Raw genomic sequence first — 21,049 nt, 5'->3', positions numbered from 1 at the left:
GGGAATCCCAAGGCGCTAAGAGAGAGCTGATTGGGGGTTCAGTAATAGTCTCTGAACTCTGCTTTGATCAACTGCACATGGTGCATACGGTACTATGTGTAATTGAAAAATGAGGTCTCCATAAGCAGGAGATGGGAGGGTGGTCTGTCTGTGATTTGTGAGATGGCCTCTGAATTCCACTTGTGTGAGTTGTTTCTACTTCATGGTTCAACAGGTCAAAGATAGGTCAAGTTATAATACTCTGTGAGATAGGGAGGTATTACTCTGGTTCTTTATTTAAAATACTGAAACCTTGGAACATGATTAAATAGGCAAAATGGTATAAAATTACTTGAGAAAAGGAAGAAACACAATCTAAATCTCTTCCTCATTAGGGTCACCAGATAAAATACAAGGTGTATTATATATGCAGACAATATAGTAAAACATTTAATATATTTAGTATAAAATATTTAGCATAAGTATGTCCAAACATGGGACATAACTATGTTACATGTTTCAGCTTCCATACATGTACAGATGGGAACTACATGATAAGGTCGTTCTTCACAAAACATCTGAATTTTTGGTGTTTTATCTTAAAAAATCAGTATACCACTTTTACTATGTACATTATTACATTACCTAAGTCACCAAAAATAGAACTGTTTCAAAGTGAAAGGCCTTAGAAAGATGTACAGATAACAAACATTAAGTACTTGCAAATCATAATTAATTAGATCAAACCCTTAAAAATCGATCAGTTACCTTAGTTTAGAAGTGCTCCACCATATTTTGTCATAGTCCCTATTTACAAACTTAGTGCAAAGGTAACAGGAACCTAAAATTTCTCCCAACCAGATCGAAGTATCAAAATTTGGAACTTATCAAATTCAAAATAATTAGAGGGTATTACTCTTATATTTTACTTAAGCAATTTTCCCCAGCAATCACTTACTTTTTCCCCTTGCGATCACAACAAAATCTCATGATCTAAAATAAGCTTATTTCTGAAGAGGAAACAAAAATACCAAGTTCTATGACCCAAATTCTAGTCAAAAGTTCATTTGAATTGCTCCAGGCCCTCCCGGTGTATTTGATCCATCTCTGTAGGTGCCGGAATGACTGAGACGGGATGTGTGGGCCTCCCTGTGCCCTGGCACAAGTCTGCACTTCCACTTTGAGAAATGAAAAACGAGGTTCCTGAACGTGCCGGCGTACCCCACCCATCGCCTTACTTGTTAACTGTGCTTGGGAAAAATTGTGGACCTGTATGAATTAATGAATAAAACTTGAAAAAGTAAAAGAGCAAGATAGAGATCTATATAACAACTCTTTTGATAAGAGTGGACATATTTTAAGGCATCCAAATGACATACGGTCATTAATGTCCTCTTCCAAAGATGGTCCAGCTAAGTTATCTACTGAAGCAGAATATTCAGGAATTGGGGAATCTATTGTGGATATGAATATTTCCTAGGATCTGCCCAAATAGCACCTGCCTTAGGAAATTTCTTTCAGAGCAGTCTCTAAAATATTCTAGCGTGAATGCTGTGCCCGGCAGTTCTGAATTACAAAGTGCCAGGACAGGATACACCTAAGAAGAGGTCATGAGAAGCATCTCTGTTCAGTTGTCTCACCAGAGAAGTCAAAGACAATGTCTCCCTTTTCAAAGATGGCTTTAAAATGACAATGAGAAGGCCAAAAGACAATAAAAATAAAAATAAAAATTTTTTTTTTTTAAGGACAGGCAAACTCAATGTTTCTGTGTTTTCAAAAGCTTCTTGGAAATGGGTCCTATTTATTAGTGGTGAAATACAAACCATGCTATCAACAATCTTAAGGAAATAGACTGCTGTTAAGTGATACTTCAGGACCCACCCCTTGGAAGCTACTGTACCATTACAAGGAGATAAGCAGAAAATCCTCACCTCCATTAAAGAAGACCTTTGCCTGAAATACTGTAAACCATTCAGCTGCACCAATGATTCAAAACATTGCTCTGGATAATTTCAGTTAACCAGCAGTACCCAGAGTCTTTACAAATAAAGGCAAAGACCAAGACTTGATCGATGGAGAGGACTTCAAAGAGGGTGATTAGCCTCTGAATGTGCAGTCTTAAAGGTCTAATTCTGACTTGCATTAATGTTACATGTGATAATGTACAATATGAGGGGTTGTCATTTGCTGCTGCCTGGCTCCGTGTTGAGAGAAACAGCAGTAATGTAAGTATAATATTGCCTCCTACCCTCTTCCCACCCTTCATCCTGCTATCCCCCACTACTGACCACAGACAGCAATTGATTGCAACTTGGAATAGATCATGTATCCAGGCTTCAGACCTTGGTCTATTTTGTTTTTGAGTCCTGGGATTCCTTTTTTTCAAGAGTGAAAATTTTCTTCAAAGGATATAGATCCTATCCTCAAAGAGCTTATAGTCTAGGTGGGAAGATAAAACACCCATAAGGGAAATGACATAACACTGCATCAGAAAAGACCATAAATTAAATCCTCAAGTGACTCCAAGCATTACTCTTCATAATAGAAAAGTGAGTGTATGAGGGTCTTCAAAGATGGCTTCAATTATAATCAAAAACAGGACACATACTATTATTGATAGGCTACGGGCCAAGTCTAACAGATTATGTTTGTAAGTCAGAGCGTGGTTTTGTCACTCAGTCATGGCCAGGAGTAGGGTGAGCCGAGACTGTACTTCCTGCCTGGTCAGAAGTCCCCATCTAGAAGACTTCTGACGTCTGGCTTCACCCTCCCTATATCCTGAGTCCAGGGGACATAAACCTGGCGATGCTTCATGACCCCTGACCTCACTCTCCATAGTGCCTCAGCTTCCCTGGACTGAGCACTTTGTGCTTACAGGCCTACTGAGCCCAGCTTCCTCCTGCTCAATGGCAACATTGCACCCAGCCCCGTACCCTCATTTACATCCAAGTTCCCTTCTGAGAGAATAGCCCCTGCCTCATCTCCACTATTGCCAACCTTTGGTTTCCTCCTCAGATGTGAGACTCACTCCTTCTACCCTCCAATTATATAGAGAATCCTACTACGTGAAGATGTCAGTTCCAGTATCATTACATTGGATTACAATTATTGCCGCTATCCCAAGACTTTGGCTCCTAAACTCCGTCCTTTCTACCCATCTGCCTCCATCATCATCTCATCTAGTTCAAGCTCAATAAAATAAGGTCTTGGATCAGACCTGGCACACAATTGTACTCCATAGTCAGGCCCTTTGACCAACCCTTTGTATTACACCTTTAACTGGGTCTGTTTTCTAGCCTAACTCATTTTCAATCCCCATACCTCAGAATTGTACTACTGAGGTCTCTCTATGCCTACTGATCAAGTCTGCTCAGGTTATAAGAATTAGACAGCGATTTCTCCAAAATTCTGTCATTTCTACATTATGGTATTAAATCCTGGTAGATAAGCGTGTATTTAATTTTGGAGTTCTTTGTTCTTAGGAGAAAAATACTAGAATTGATGGGTTTGGGAATGCCTGTCAGTTGCCATGCCTTCTGAGTAGTAGGAAAACATCACTGTCAAACGTGTGTATCTGGTGCTGATTCTAAGGAGTAGCATGGGTCACAGATAGTTTATTCAATTTGCTTTTTGTTTTCACATTGACGACATCAGGAAGAAAACTCCAACGCATCCTTCAGTGGCCTTTGGTCTATGTTGTAATGCAGAACTGTAAAATTCAGGAGTAGTGGCTTGGACACAAGGTGGTGCTAAGGGGTAAAAAATTAACTGCGGTCCTTTTCCCCAAAGGTTACCTCAAATACGTAAGGTTTGCAGGGCATCTTCTCGTCCCAAATATTTTCATACATATTATCTCATTTATTCCTCAGAACTCAGGGAAGAATAAGCTAGTTGCACATTTTATAGATGGGACTAAGGCTTCTATGGGTTAAATGACTTGTCCAAGATCACCCACACCCGTCCAGGTCTTCCTTGCAAGCCTCGGTTTTGTGCTCTTTTTCACTCTGCTACCCAGGTTAGTCCCTCTTTTATGTAAACACATTCTCTGAGTTGACTGGCATCCACAACTGCCACATTGGGAGTTCTGAATGCACAATGCAATCCACAGGGTGGGCCTAACTTGCATTGCTAGACTGGGGAAGGGTGGATACTTAGTAAATGTCTCTTGTGCTCAGGATTCCTTGGCCAAATTCTAGGGCATAAGAGTAACAAAAACAATTTTTGCTGGTCCCTAGGAGAAAGTCAGCTCTGGTTTTATCAAGACTAGTATACTTGGCGAGAAGACCGTTTCTGGGAACTTCATGCTCAGTCTCGAGCCATGGAAATTCTGGCCCAGAGCTAGCCTGAGACCACCAGAACACCCTCTCTCAAGCAGTTTTTTTATTCCCTCCTGATACCAAGCTGGTATCAGGCATAGCAGAGGGCCCTGGGTCCTGTTAATGCCCTAATCCCAAGTGCCATATAAGCCAAACCATGAGACCTCTGCAGAAGGCAGCTGATGATCAATTTTTTTTCCTGTTAGGATTGTATCACGCTGGGCTTAAAATAACTAAAATGGGTGCTGTACTTCCGGGTGTATTCATTTCTGAGAGCTGCCATACCAAACTGCCACAACTTTGCTGATGTAAGAGAACAGAAATTTATTGCCTCACAGTTCTGGAAACCAGAAGTCCAAAATCAAGGTGAGGGCAGGGCTGCTTCTTGGGGAGCCCCTGAGGAGGGATCCGCCCAGTCCTCTCCCCTTGCCTCTGGGAGCCCCAGCAGTCCTTGGCTTTCCTTGGCTTGTAGACTCATTTCTCTCCCATCTCTTCCTCCATCTCCATGAGGCTTTCCCTGTGTCTTTCTGTGTCATATCTCCCTCCTTCTCTTCTTAGAAAACACTAACCATTTGATTGAGCGCCCATCCTAAAACCAGGGCAATTTCATCTCAAGACCCTTAATTAATTGCCTCTGCAAACATCTTATTTCCAAATAAGATCACATTCTGAGGTTCTGGGTGGACATGGGTTTTGCATCCCCTTATTCAGCCCATACCTAGGGAAATCCATTCCAAGTACTCACGATTTTTCTTCCCTTGAACTAATTCTCCAGGTTAAGCTGAAGTCCCATTTCTCTTGAAGAGGCATAGCTGTGAGCCGCTGTCACACCTAGATTTCCTCATTTACCTTCCTTGGGACACTATGCAGGGGCTTCCTATACTAGCATAAAGCCAGCCATCTTCAGCTGTACTTTCTCTAAACAGAGTATTCCTGTAGGCCAAGGTCATTCCATTGAATCGGTGTTCGGGATCCTCTTTTTCTTCAGATTCTGCAGTACATATTCAGCTGTCATGGGATAATGGAGAACACCTTTTAAAGTTGGAGAGGACATTTACAGGCTCCATCCATTTGCTTTGTTTCCATTCCAAGTCAGGATGCACTTGCATGTCTTCTGGCCTAAGCTCCCCTTAATTAAGACGTGACTCGTAGATCATTTTCATGGCAACAGGCCGTGATGTTATATGCGGTAGAATATTTCAGTAACGAGCTTCGAACAGAGCAAACTCTTTGTTTCGGTGAGAAATGCTAATTGGAGGAATTAATTTTTTTTCCAAAAGGATGTTGAATAGAAACCAATGTACTAAGCAAAATGTAGGTGATGCTCCCACCTTTATCTGTTCTTCCTTCAAGTAGAAGACAAAACACAACCCCAACCAAACCAACTCTGCTGGCAGGAAAAAGCAATAGCCTCGACATTTATATTCTCCGACAAAGTCGGTAAGGAGGGAAGGAAGGCAGGCACTGCAAGCACCACTCAGAGCACCGCAGGAAGTCACCAGCTCAGTTTCTCTCAGCAGCTGGAAGGAAATGTTTCAGCAGTCCCCTCCTTTTGTAATTTTTTTTAGTTACCAAATTCCTTTACGTTTCTTTTCTTAGAAAAGTGACGTTATAGATCATTAAACAACTATTAAAAACACCAGTGGGCAAAACCCAAAGCATGGGTCTTTTTCTGTTGATTTTTTTCCCCTAGTTTTCAGAAAAGGATTTTAAGAGTTGAACTATTGTTGTTCATGTCTTTGTGGGCATTTAAATAGTCTTTGCGTTTGTCACATCCCCTAAATAAGGCAGCTAGGAGAGCTGCCCTGAATTAGCACACCTGCTGGGCCAAAATATGAACACGTCGTACACCAAATGGGACACCTCATGGCCAAACACACCTGGACTCAAAATTCCCTGCCCCTCGGATCGCTACACCCGGTCTTCATCAGCCTGCATGGAACATGATTTTCTATGTCTTCGCTTCCTCCCCCAACTGGACAGGGACGCAAAGGGCAAAGAAAGAATGGAGGGAATTCCTGACTGAACCCAGCTAAGTACAGGTGAGTCCTGTTTGGCAAAGTCATCGCCTGGCTCAGGCATGGCAGAGCCCTTTCAAGTCGTAAGATCCAGCCGGCTTCAGGGAGTAGGGTCCCCTTCTCTTGCACATTTCTTTGGTAGTGAAATCAATCAGAGGAGTCTCAAAACAAATTCTGCGGTCAATCATTGTCTCAGGGCCGGCCTACGCTCTCTGCCCCACAGTTCAGCTCCCGCAGCAGTGAGTGAAGTATCCTGCAAGCCTGTAAGACAAGCCGGTCATGGAATGCCGTATGCCTTGGGCAACTCAGCTTCACAGCCAGACTTCCCCAGCCCAGGCAGTTCATCCGATTCGTGTGGGTCACAGGCTGTCTCATTTAATGCTCCTTGAAGGACTAAAGTTTGTTTCCTAATGTGTAGATAGGAAGCAGGCCAGGGACCTGAAGAGAATTCGTTCTCTCCCATCATCTATCTCTAAAGTCTCTGCCCCAAGCCGACTTGTAAGAAAGGAGGAAATAGGCATGGAAAGAATACAGAATTCCTTTCCGTCAGAAACCTATGTCACGTTCCTATCGTTACCTATGCAATTCTCTGAGTCTTCAGTGGCCTGTGGGTCCTAAGGTAGTGAGTAACAAGCCCTGATATGAAAATAGAATGCAGAAAACAAATTAGCATTTTGAGAATAAAAAGCCTGGCTTTTAATCCTATTAAGATCATGGCTGCTTTTATTTTTATTATTATTATTATTCCCCTTCCCCTAAAAACTCTGAAAGAGATAATGATGCTCCCATTAACATAAATGCTGGAATCAGCATTTCCTTTGAAAGAAGTTGTTAATATTTGGAAGTGGTCGGATTTCCAATCCAGGCTTTGATTGTTATTCTATACTAGCCAGCAAGTGCCAAGGTCATGGGGAGATTCACCTGCAGACTGAGCTAAATGAATCCACTCGGCCACAATGCATGTATAATTTAACATTCTCCTCTCAAGTACTTCCATGCATTCCTAAAAAATATTTTATTACAATAACAAATTGGTTTCAAAATCATGCATTATGTATTCTGAAATTAGGTCTGCCAGTGAAACCTGTGTATACAAACATCTACACTCCCTGGCTGGGCCAGAAGAGCACACAAAAGCTACTGAATCCAGGATGGAGCTTGAGAAGAACAATTAATTCCACAACGAATCCCCTGTCACTTTTTTATTATCTTAATCTGTGTATTTGGGAAGAGAAATAACAAACTAATCATTTGCTGTAAAGAGCAGTTAAAATCTAATCATCCATGTTTCCTTCTCTACTCTGAGAAGATAAAGTGTACTATTGAGTGGAGGTATCTAGTACCCTAAAAATAGGCTGGCCAGGCAGTTTTTACAAGCTTTACTTAAAAAACAAATATCCCTTGAATATTTAAGTCTTCTTTTCCTGTGATCTGACACTTCCCAAGTACACATTTTACAGAAACTGAACTTTAACAAAGCTTCTTTGGAACATTAAAGATAAAGATATCAAAAATGTCCCCACAAATTTGCATTAAGAAATACACTTGCACTCCTGTAAGCTTTTACCACTAAGTATCCAAAAAAAGTTAACATATGCAGAAAAATCCTTAAGATTCCCATCACAAATGTAAGTCCATATGTTTCCCTAATAGATGCTTGTTTCTGCCCTGCAACTTCATCTGAACTTAAATACACATTGGTTTAGCATCTTTTACAACCTAAGTACAGTTTTCTCATGCACAATGCATGTGCTTCCTGATATGCCTATATATGAATCAAGTTAAAATGCTTTTCTGATTCCTTCAATTTTTTTCTATTTTAGACATTCAAATCATACTGAAAGAAGTTGAACCTCACCAAAGGGCATTAGTGAATTCTAAGAAGGCAAGGTTCCCCTCCCCCCCACAAAAAAAGGGTGAGTTCCATGATGCAGAAGGCATTTGATCTTAAAAACACGAGAAAGAAATTGAGTAGAGTTTTTCTGTTTGGAAAGTTTCTATGAACATGATCTCTCTATATTAAAAGAAAAAATATCTAGTTTATTTCAACAGGGGATTTGTTTTTCATTAACTTGCAAGCTGAACATCATTGGTATGTTTCTATTGGTCTACTAACTTGGTGAATAAAACAACAAAATTCCTAAGAGAACCACTTACAAATCTCCTTAAATTAAAATCAGTCTAATTTTTATTATAAAACCAACATCATGATAGGCTTTGTATTTTTAAAGCAATGCCCAGACTTAAAAGTTTAATTCCCTGACAAGAGCTTTTAATAAAGACAAATCATGGGTAAAATTAGATGCTGCAATCTTTCCTTCTCAAAAAAAAAGAAAGGAAGAAAAATCTGCAAACACTCTGTTAAGAAAGCGTTTCTCCTTAATTTCATCTCGATGTAGTGATATGACTAGACATATAGCTTTTCTATAGTGAAATTAATAAGGAATCATTTTCTCTAATCTAATCAGTGATATTTGAAAATGGGAAATGTTAACAGCATAGTTTCTAACTTCTTTTGTATTGTAATTTAGGCTGACACATTAAAGCTTTGCTTTTCAGAAGAACAATTAAGAAATTATTGATAGAAATTAAATATTACTGACAACTGAAAATGTGTTTTGTTCTCATTTGCTGCATCTAGAAATACCATTCTCACCTCCTGAAGATATCAAAGATAATAGAAAAGTAAAAACTAAAAAGCTTGTGGATTTTTTTGTGCTAAACAAAAAGGTGATTTATATAATAAGCAAATTCTTGAGTGTGTATGTGTGTATATATATATATGTGTGTGTGTGTGTGTGTGTGTATGTATACATATATTTGAAAATCCTCTACAAATGCCTTAAATTGTAATCTGAGGCTAAATGATTAAACTTTGTGTGTGTATGTATACATATATTTGAAAATCCTCTACAAATGCCTTAAATTGTAATCTGAGGCTAAATGATTAAACTTTCTCTGGGTTCACTGGTTGCAGAACTACATCCTTCATTTTAGCTGTGGGCTATTTTAAGCTGAATACAAACTGCTTTTTTATTTGCTATTAAAAGCAGTTCACATCTTATACCACACCTTGTATATACAGTATATAAGCTAATGTACACAATATAGGGACATATTTAAAAAGAATTAAAAATGGAAAAAAAAAGCCTTCAGTAATAAATTTCATTCCCATACACTACGACACCCAGTTATATAGCCAACTTCCCTCATACTAATATAAAAATTTTAAGTGATCATTGGCAGCACAAATGAAAATATGAAACAAGCTCCTTTTCAAATTGGGCTTTTAAAGTGTTCCAATAAGCAAGATATGCTTTTTCTGGTGAATCATAAATATATTAACTCATAGATGCTAAAATAATAAATGTATATAAGTTCAAAATTGTATCAGTGAAAAGAACTACATAACATCACAAAAAAAGATACAGAGGTTCTAAGGGAAAGTGCCAGAAGTCAATGGCTTCTGATTCATCTTTAGCAGAATAGGAGTCTTCACACAGGCGTCCAACAGCTCCTGAGGCAGGATTTGAGGAGAGTGATCCCCTAATGCCACTTAAAAAAAGAGAAGTCAACAGGAAGCACCAGATGGGTTTTGAATCTAAATATTCTTAAAGGAACTTTTTCCCGAATTGGCAGCTCAGAGAATCAAATGATAGCACAGCAATACCGTAGGCACAGTCAACACCCTTGGGTTGGTTGGAGGCTGTTTATTAGGAATGTGCCAGGAATTCCAGTTCTTTGAGACTCACAGCCCAAGTTCAGCTGTCCCCAGCTCTGTCCCTGATCTGGTCACCTGCCAGAGAATGATACACTTTCAAGGACACAGTAAGAATCGCTTCCCCATGCATCTCAGGCCCGAGCTCCTGGTTTCAGAGCATGAACTCTGAGGAGCCTTACACTTGGTCACTGTCAGCAGGTCAGAGAAGGAAAAGGGGAAGGAGGAGGAAGCAGCCTAAAGCTCTCGAGCCTCCCCTCTCCGTGGGTCTAATGTTGCTTGGTCCTCAGAACAATCACAACAATCAAATGCAGTGTGTCCTGGGGTCCCCTCTGAAAGAATAAAACTGGAAGCCTGTCTGGCACGCTGAATACTGAACCAGAAGCTTACACCGCGGGGTTCGGTGCCTTGAGCCTGGCTGCATTCACGGGCGAGGCAGACAGATGCACGGCCTCTGACAAAGCCAAGAGATGGGCATTTCAAAAATAAAATCATCTCCCAATTACAGGGAACCCTTCGTCCCTGGGACCCCACAGCACTCTATCAACCTAAATTGGAATCCTGTCTACCGAGCTGCCATCAATGCAGCCACTCCAGGATAAATTGGATCAAATGCTCTCAGATTAATTCCTAGAAACCTATATTCATCTTTGTGTATCTTTATTACAAAACTAGCCACAAGACTGCCATACAATTTTCATTACCAGAACGGCTTTTGGAGCTGGATTACACCATGGTTGATTCCTCTGTGACCCCAAACCATCTTGTTAGCCCCATTATTGTATATTCATGCAACACACCTGAGCCCAAGATAATAAGAGAGTTATAGGGAATGGGGGGTGGGGGGGAGAGATTTTATTGCATTTGTGCCCTGCTCTTCTACAGGAATATTTCACCTGCTGAAGGCACCCGCAGAAGGCCATGCCTCACTCCTGTGCTCGCCCCTGGGCCCTAACACCAAAGGCCCTCACAACTGTCCCCAGTCTGAAAGGCACTACAGGTAACCTGAGGGGGTTAAATGGCACGAAGACCACCAAACTGCATTTCTGAACTTGGAGTGTGGGTCAGCTGTGCTCTTCCCGGGCTGGTCTGGGTTTGGGAAGGGAGGCCCGCCACCACTGAAGCCATGACGAGGGGGGGGCCTCGCCCCTTCATGGAGAAAAGGCAGGGCTTTCGCCTGCAAAGGGAGGATGGGACTTCTCTATGCATAAAACAGAAGGTGGGAAGGAGGGTGGTCAGTGGTCCTGTCTGTGGCTGTATTTGATTAAACACATTTCTTTGAGTGAAGTGTGGTTCTCAGAACACTGCCTGCCACTGGCAGGTATCAAATAAGGTTCACTTTATGATGATGATTATCATTAGCTATTAGATTATATTAATATCTATTGATGTGATAGATAACCATAGTATTTCTAACTACTATGTTAGAATGATATGGTTTATTTTCCACCAGCTTGGTCATTCCTTTCTCTCTGCACACACACACACACACACACACACACACACACACACACATGCATACATGTATATACGCACATATTATAATATATAATTATATATGTATATTAAAATATAAAATGTCATTACATATCATTATATATTTACACGCACACATACGCAGGTGCCTGTGCACACACACACACACACTATTTAGGTGCAGCCCCGTCTCCTCTGCTACGGAGCCACTTCCCTTTTCAAGCAGTACCAACAGATACACCCCAGCCTGCTCCCTGCCTCCTGCCCTCTTCCCTTCTTTCCTTTCTTCCTTTCTCCCTCTCTTTTGAAATAATGCCAGCTTGGCTCTTAAAACAGAAAGAACAACCTAGAAGAATAATCCATTATTTATATATTCCCGGGAAACTTGAACACATATTTTTCTTACCCCTTTCGCTAATGTGAGGCTAAAGTACAATGATACTGATTTCACATGTGGATGCAAAGAAGAAATACTCTGTGTTTAGGAGCATGTTTTGGCTCCTCTTTTAAAAACACACCTCTTTATTTCTCATTGCTTATGGAAATGATGTAAAATTTCCTCCACATAAGTTACTACACCTACATTTTCTTTGGACCTTAGATCCTCTCAGGAAGTGGGTCCTAAACATGCCTGGTTATCATATTATTCCAAACTTGCCACTCAAAGTGGAACCTTCACACCATGCATCTGAGAACTGGCTAGGCTTGTAGAATCTTGCCTCCCCTCCCCCAGAACTAATGAATCAGAATCTGCCCTTCAACAAGATCCCCAGGTCATCTGCATGCACGTGTTTGGAAGCACTAGCCAGGGGGACTTTTAACTACCTATTTATGGACCTTACTTAACACCTACTAAGTCAAATTCTTTGAGGTGAGAGATCAGGAACTCATATATTTTAAAATTCTGCAGTTGATTCCAATAGTCAGACAGAATGAAGACCCACTAAAGCAAGGTCCCCTGTGTACCTTCTACCGGCTAAGTTGACCGAGGGTAATGGATATTCTCACACTGGGTTTTTCCTGCTGCTCAGATTTCTACAGTGGGTCTCTATTGCTTCTGCTTCTGGCATCTTAGGGTGGGATTCAGGGTCCTCCATCACGAGGCCTCTTCCCTGACCTGTCTTGCAGCTCCTTTTCCACACCATTCTCCAGCCACACCCAGTAAAACCAGCAGCTGTCCTGATTTCCCAGGACTCCTCCGTTATGCCCCGGGAGAGTCCCCTCTGTCGCCAGCACCTTCACATCTGCCACCCTATCAAGGTGCCTCCGGAGGACCCCTGCCTGTCTCCTGGTGGTCTTCTGCTCTGACCATCCCGCTCAGTACTCCCCTCTGCTCTACTTATCTCCCACCTGCATGTGTTTAATTTTAAAGCCACCACTTTGTACTTATTATAGACTTAGTCTTTGTGTCCCCACCCACACCCATGTGATAGTCTTAGGAGGTGGGCCTTTGGGAGGTAACTAGGATTTGATGAGGTCAGGAGGGTGGAGCCGTCATGAAAGGAATTAGTGCCCTTTTAGGAGTTAGAAGAGAGCTTGCAGAGGGAGCTTGCTTCTCCTTTCTGCCCTCAAGGAGGATACAAGCAGTTGGCAGTGGGCTCTCACCAGAACCTGACTCTGCTGGCCAGCCTGATCTCAGAATTTCCAGCCTCCAGAACTGTGAGAAACACATTTCTGTTGTTTATAAGCCACCCATTCTGTGGCACTTTGTCAAAGCAGCCTAAATGGACTAAGACAGCACTCACAGACATGCTCTTTTAAATAAGCCTCATGCCATTTTGTGTGGGGGATTTAAAAAAAAAATAGGCTTACAAATCCCCTTTCCCCATGCCCGAGGTCACTGTTGCCCATTACTGTGTTCTACCAACCACATAACACATTACAGGTTAAGTGATTGTCAGGATCCCCTTCCTGGTCCAAGTGAAAGGGGAATAAAACTTCAGAAAGTACCCAGGATTCCAGCTAATGCATCCCAAAAGGAACCTGGGGAAACAGCATGTTCCCAGAAGTATTTAAAAGCCACAGGTTCATTCTCAGAAGCTGCGTAAGGGGCTGCTGGCTAAGACCTCCAGCAACCTCCTGCTCTGGGCACATGATGATCCGCGCTGTTTTATTGTTTCTCCTCTGTGCTGATTGGTTTTGATTCATTGCACAACGCAGAGTCCATGAGAAAAGTCATTTTTTAAGTTAACGGGGTCATGATGAAATCAAAGTTTTGTGAATTTGCAGGTGGGAAAAACATCAGCTTGGGACCAATCCAAGAGATCTTTAGTAAGAGAAATGCAAGAGGGCAACGTATTGAGACCTGCCTTGTTCGTGAATGTGGATATTTCCCATTAACATGGAAGGATTTGCAGGGGAAAATCTGGGCTCCTCCCTCTTCCATCTCTATTCATGCGAGTTTTCCCTGGAGCATTTCTTGTTTTACTCTTTGTCTGGACAAGGGCCTGACTCTGGGTCTTATAGTATCTCCTTCGCTCCATGGGGCTCTCGGGTTCAGCGGGCAGAGAGCCACATGACCCCGGGCCGTGTGAGTGTATCTCACTGGAGATGCTGTGTGCCATCCAATTCCTCTAGGCCCTGACCAGCTCAGACCCCAATGATCGTGTTCCTTTCCTGCCTCCAGGGTAAAATATGGCAGGCCTTGCCGCAGGAGATGTGCACACAAAACATATTTTCAGGATGAATGGAAGTGAAGCCCCTTCTTCCTCCTTTATCCATTTCTTTTCGTCTCTTCTGCCTCTTTATTTCTGATTTTTTTCTTGATCATTCCCCTCAATTTTTCTAATTCTCTTTTATACTTAACATATATATATATGTCCACTGGAATGATCAAGCCACCCATCGGTAGGAAAACACACCATAGCACTATATTTTTTAAGCTTTGTTAAAAAACAATCCCCTTTTAAGCAGTGACAGCCAGGACTCCGTAATCTGTACATACAATTTAATCCTTTAAAGAATCAGCAGGGCCCACATCAATCAAGAGGCTTCATCAACTTGTAAAAACAATATTTTGATTCAATCAGATTCAAAGCCCTGAAATTCTCAGCTAATTAATGCAGGGTCACTCAAGGGCTGTGCAACGGTGGCTGGAACAGCGGTCAAATATTTACCCTTGGCACACACACGTTTCCATCACCCAAGGATCTGAGCGATGGGCAAGAATAGATAATGCACCTATGGCTGCAGCAGGTTTCATCTGGCACCAGGATTTGGATAAGTAATTATTATAGAGATAGAAAAAAAGAGGAATGATTTTTCCGTCTTCATAGATGCACACAAGGAACTGAAGTCTGTTAGAGGTACATGAATGGTGACCGGCCAAAGTCCTACTGACTCTCCTGTTTTGATAGCCCCCATGTCCCAAGCAGAGAGGTGTTTTGTACAGTCCTTCAACATTCAAAATAAATGCCAGGTTTAAGATTTCATTAAGACAGCACACTCAATCCATGGGATCTCTTCGTTAGGTCTAGATTCCAACAAATTTGTTTTGATGTGCACCGTGAGATGTTTTGAGACCTTACGAATTTCATGAGGAGGAGTACATAGGAGCACATGCAAAATCATACTGCATATGCTTACTTCTGACTATGACTGCTGAGTATGTTGGTGCTTTATCTAGACAGAGAAACACGATTTACTCACACAAACACTGAAAGAGAAAGCATCAGGGTGTCTCATAACTGGAAACGGTCACTGGAAAAATCATTCCTCTTTTTTTCTATCTATGTTGTCTCCTCTTAAAACATGGAAGAGGCAGGCAATCTGAGATGAAGTTCAGAATTTTCATGTATCTTTCGCCCCTTCTTTTCCTCTTTCTTTCCTTTTGGCGTCTCCTGTAAACTCCATAAAAACTGTACTCTGTGATCCTGATTATAATATTGTACTATGCAGTTTTGCAAGATGTTATTGTTGGGAGACGCTGATTAAAGTACATATGAGGTCTCTCTGTATTACTTCTTACAACTGCATGTGAATCTACGATTATCTCAAAATTGAAAGTTTCACTTAAAGATCATACACTAGTGGTTACCATAGGGGAGGGGTTGGGATGGGTGTGTGGGGAGGGGGAGGGCGATAAACGGGCACAAAAATTCTCAATCATAATGTAAGTCAGTCACGGGGATAGTTGTACAGCATGGAGAATATAGTCAATGATTCTGTAACATCTTCCTATGTGGACAATAGTAAACACACTAGTGGGGGTGAGGATTTAATAATGTGGGTAACTGTTGAACCACTGTGTTGTATATTTGAAACCAATGTAAGATTGTATGCAATGATGCATACATATATATACATATATATACTTCCAAAGAGTAAAAAAAAAAGCTTAGCCACCATACAGTTGCAGGATAGACACGGAACTAGGCAGGCTTTTCCTTACGTTGATGATAAGTCACTTCCATTCTGCGCCTTTCCCTCAATTCCCAACCTCCCCCAAAACTCTATGAATGGCAGACACAAGAAAACTATTGATGTCAGCTCTTTCTTTCCTTAAGATTGCAAGACAAGTTACTTTTGTTTGAAAAGTCTGAATTTATCTTCAAGGGGGATAAAAGAGACAATATGTGTCTTTTAGAAAAAATTTAATTATTGAAGTGATGGTTAGCTGTGGACCTCCTCATATCCTCCACATTTTAATAGTTACCAGCCTATGAACTTTAATAATTGAGGGGAGATTAGAAAAATTATTTGTATGGAAGAATTATGGTAGTTACAAACCTGTTACAAATAAAAGGCCAAACTTATTCCAAATTAAGCCATTTGAGTACCAAATTAGGCAGTCATTTCAGTGACTCTTGGCAATACAGCAATATGGACTCGCCCACTGCTGAGCTTCCCAACTGACATCAATCACTGTGGCCTCTCTGATTGTTGGGCAATCAGCATTGATCACTGTGATAGACCAAATGAATGCTGTGGCTTTACTCAGACTCAGCACTTTACAAATATAACAAAGCTTGGATTCATAGGATGCTGCCAAGATTATTTTTTTAAATACGCAAGCTGGTCTACCTGGGGCTACTTAATAAAACATTTGGAGCGAATTAAACAGGTGCTTCTGTCAAACAACTGATTTGATTGATTTGGTTCTACCGTATTAACTGTTTATTTTGATTTTCCAAAGACATTTAAAAGACTTACAGAATCATAGACTCATAAAATTTTAACACCAAAAGGGCCCTCAGAGATTGTATTGTCCAGGGTTTACCCTAAAGTTTCATAGGTGCTAAATGAAAAAAATCAAGGGGAAGGGTATTTCCATTAATGGAAATGTTTGGGAAACACTGGTTTTGTTTGTTTTGTTTCTTATTTGCTGACTGTTCTCAAAGGCTTCAGAATGTTAATATGTATTATGAGTCTAAAACAGAGGGATATACAGGTTCTTCCAAACTTACATTCAACATAGAATCCCTTTTTTCCTTAATTTCCCCAGATCAGGACTCTAACAACTTTTGAAACACTATGATGTAGTACAAACTGTTTTATAGATAGGGAAAAAGACAATCAAAGGGGTCATGTTTCTTATTTAAAATACCTCCCTTAACTGGAGTTAAAACAAGAATAAAAGCATTTAAATCCCCATTTCAGTCCTTCTGACTGAACCAAAATGCATTTATTTTAATTTTTACTGTGAAAAATTTAAAATACGTTCAAAAGTAGAGAAAACCAACAATAAACTCCATATTCCCATTTCCCAGGTTCAGCAATTCTCTAAATTTTGCTTTACCTATTCCTTTTTTATATACAAATTATATAATATATAATTTATATGATGTAAATTATATATTTATACATCACACATATATACACATATATATTATTATCCTTTGACAATGTATAATATACTTACATGTTACAAGAGATTAAATGAAAATGCCCTGTCTTTAGGATTACAAAGTACTAATTATTTCATTAGGGGTCTTAAAATAGTGATTATCAGATTTCATAATTTTCTCCCTATGTGTTAGTTGAAATTCTTCTGTATTAAAGAAGTTTCCCTCATTAACTGGGATTATTTAGTTACCCGGCAATACAATTTATGTGGGAAAGAAAGGATAATGTTTACTTATTTCTTTCCTTTGCTAATTTATGAGTAAGGAGTTAATTCTACTGGTATCTAATCAGCGGTTTGATTTTCCTTTCTCTCTCTCAATCTCTCTTGTAATCTCTCTCTTTCCCTCTCTCTTCCCCTACCTCTCTATTCAAGGGTCACTGGACTCAAATGTGTTTCAGTCCATTTCATTCCTTATTATTTTTGATGCTCACAGAATCCCATTGATTGCTAAGGGGAGCCCATTTGGGTTTATTTTTGTGTCCTTTTGATGGGATTCTTTAATCTTTGATAGTTTCTTTACTTTATGACACAGTAACATATCTTGATGTGACCTTACGTATTCCCTGCTGCAGACTGGCCCCAGCCAACTCCAAGAGGACCTAGCTCTTTTTTGTAGAGAATGATATATAGAGATGACAGAGAACACTAGGTGTGTTCATTACCTTTGAGTTACCATTACTTTTAGGCCTGTTCTATGAACAAGTCTGAGAAATACCCATCTTGCCTTTTAAAGAAAAACCTTCTCAACAGAAGGTTTTAAACAATGGCCAGACTATTGGCCTTCTCCAAGTATTTTCAAGAGAAGGGAATTTTATATCATAATCTAGGCACAAGCCTACCAACAGCATTAATGAGTGGTTCTCTTTTGGTTATGTATATGATTTAATAAGGAATATGTTAATTTCCACCTAAAGTTCTATCTAAATCAACATTTCAACTACAGTAGTTGGGAACCAAGCTTAATAACTTTTACTCTGATGCATTATCTATACATGTGGCATAGTTCTGACTCATTTGTTCACATCTGAAATAAGATCTGTCATTTGCAGGAACATAAAATATTTACATAAGTAGGCCCTTGTTACTTTCAAAAAGGTCCCAGAGATCAAGCTAGAGTGTTTCAGCAGTAATATCCTTTAAAGTACTATATTTCAATAATGTTAATTCTATTACAAGAATTATAAAGGGTTAATGTTTATGTCACCATCCATGTCACTGATCATAAAAACTGATAATAAATTTTCCATTCAAAATAGTGGACTAGTTACATACATATGTTTACCCTTCCTTTCACATTCCCTCTGAAATAACTAAACCACTGCTTTTCAAGTGAATGATAACGTAATTACAGTAGGAGACAAAACCTAGATCTAGACAAGAACTAGAAAAACCTAGGCTATAAAAGCAAATGGAGTTGCAGCTTGTTGGAACAATCAGACTAAGAAAAGCTATAGCATGAAACCCTAGAAGTAAGAATGTCCTTCTTGAAGTAGTTTTGGAGAAGTTCCAAGGTACAATCAATGCAAAGATTGGGGCATATTGAAACTTGTGAGTATGTTGTTCACACTAGTTTTCACTCACCTTCCACGAGGTGGTATCTAACCTTCGTAAACCCAAAGTTCTGCTGTACTCATTCCCACAAAACCCCAACTGGATGCACATTTCATTCTTACAAACTTCCAACATTCCTCACAGTTTGGATACAGGAAGATGGAAACTAAGCCTAAGTCTAATGATCACTATTTATGACCCAGATTTCCCATCTGGACCCAACTCTTGTCTCAGAGTGATATGAAAGGACACATAGCAAAAGAGTTTAAGCAGCCTTATAAAATATACATGCTGAGATTTGGGGAACAGTTCCAGGTACTGACAACTTTGTAAAGCTTGGATTATTATACTACCTTGTTTTAAATAAATTGTAGCATTTGATTAATCCAAATATAAAAAGATATGTGATTCATTTCTTGCATAGTCTTAGGATGAGGGGGTAGTTCAACTTCAGGTTGTGGGACTTGTCCATGAACCCCTTTCCCAGAGTAACCCTGACATTATCTTGAAAAACACTTCTGAAAATCTCAGCATGTACTGATTATATCTGGGCTAGCTAAGCCCCTTTGCTTCTCATCTACTAACATACCTGCACAGCTCTCTACTCCCAAAAGATGAGCCTATAATACCTGTTCCAGCTCAAAGTGCTCCCTTTGAAACAAACATATACAATCTAAATAATAACAGATTTTAAATATACAACTAATCTTACAAAAAGAAGAAAGGAAATCTGCAGGTACTAGGAAGAAAGAGCAGGCTGAAAATCAGAGAGGTAACCCATGAGTCATCCTTGCAGATAGTGTCATGGAGATGGGCACATGTGTTTCAAATTAAGGACTTCAGTGATCTGGGGTTTAGTGACCAGGTAGAAAGAGAAAACAAGATTGCATGCCCTGTATGCTGGGAAGTTAAAATAACTCCCAATAAATCTGGAATCCTCAAAGGGATCATCCTTGATAAAAGGTAGGCTAGAAAAAAATGTTGCCATCCTACTCTGGGAGATAACAATGAAATTTCTTTCTACCTGGGATTTTGGTAGGAAAAAGTACTTGCAGAGGAATGCCAAATCCCATAAATTAGCATAGTACAAAATCTTTCTAGACAGACACGCCCCAATCTAGGTGACAAATACCTCCACGGGACCATGCACAATCCAGGTTTACAAATTATGCCATGAGAAAAACCTGCCTCATAGGAGAATCAGCAAAACCCATCAAATAGAATATTAATATTAAGACTCTCTGAACTTCTAATAGAATCTTGCAGATTCTGATCAGATTCTAATAGAGACTGTGATATAAGTACATATAAAATGACTAAAAACATATATGAAAGAATAAAAAGCATAGGAAAAAGAATCACTGTGAACAAAGAACAGGCAGATTGAGAACAAATTTTTAAAACTTTTGAAATTAAAAAAAAATGATTTAGTTATCAAGATCTAAAAGCTCAAACACCAGGCTAAAGAGTGTACTAAAAATAGGTGAAGATAGAATTAGTGAAATGGAAGATACAGCTGAAGAATTTATGCAGAGTGCAATAGAGAGAGGCAAAAACCTGGAAAATGTGAAAAAGTGGTTGAAAGAAATGGCATTTAGAGGGAGTAGTTTTAATATACATCTAACTGGAGTCCCAGGAGAACAGAATGGGAGAAGATTCATTTAAAATAATGGCAGAGAATTGTTCATAAGTAGTGGAAGTCAGATTCATAGACCTTAATAAAACCTAAGCAGGGCAAATGATAGTAAATCTTTACCTAGACACATCATAGTAAAACCAAGGAATAGCGAAGACAATGGAAAAGTCATAAGCAGATAGTTTACCTTCAGCAGGGAGACAATTAATAGCTCACTGTTGGTCAGCAGCAAAGGAAGAAAGAAGCCCACAGAATGAAATCTTCAATATAATAAGAGAAAATATAGACTTCTACAAATAGTGGAGAGGATATCTATGAAAAATTATCTTGGATGAAGAAGTTATCTTTTAAGAAAAAGGATGTCAGTGCTATGCTATTACTAAAGAAAAGTCATTACCAATTGCCATAGCAAAAGTAACAGAATTGGTCTTTCCAATCACACATGAAACACTTACAAAAATGAGACATACATTGATTGGATCATAAATGACAAAGCAAATCATAGCAAAT

This window comes from Manis pentadactyla, chromosome 15 (assembly GCF_030020395.1).
Source record: "Manis pentadactyla isolate mManPen7 chromosome 15, mManPen7.hap1, whole genome shotgun sequence".
NCBI classification, from domain to species: domain Eukaryota; kingdom Metazoa; phylum Chordata; class Mammalia; order Pholidota; family Manidae; genus Manis; species Manis pentadactyla.
Note: the sequence above shows the minus strand (reverse complement) of the source record.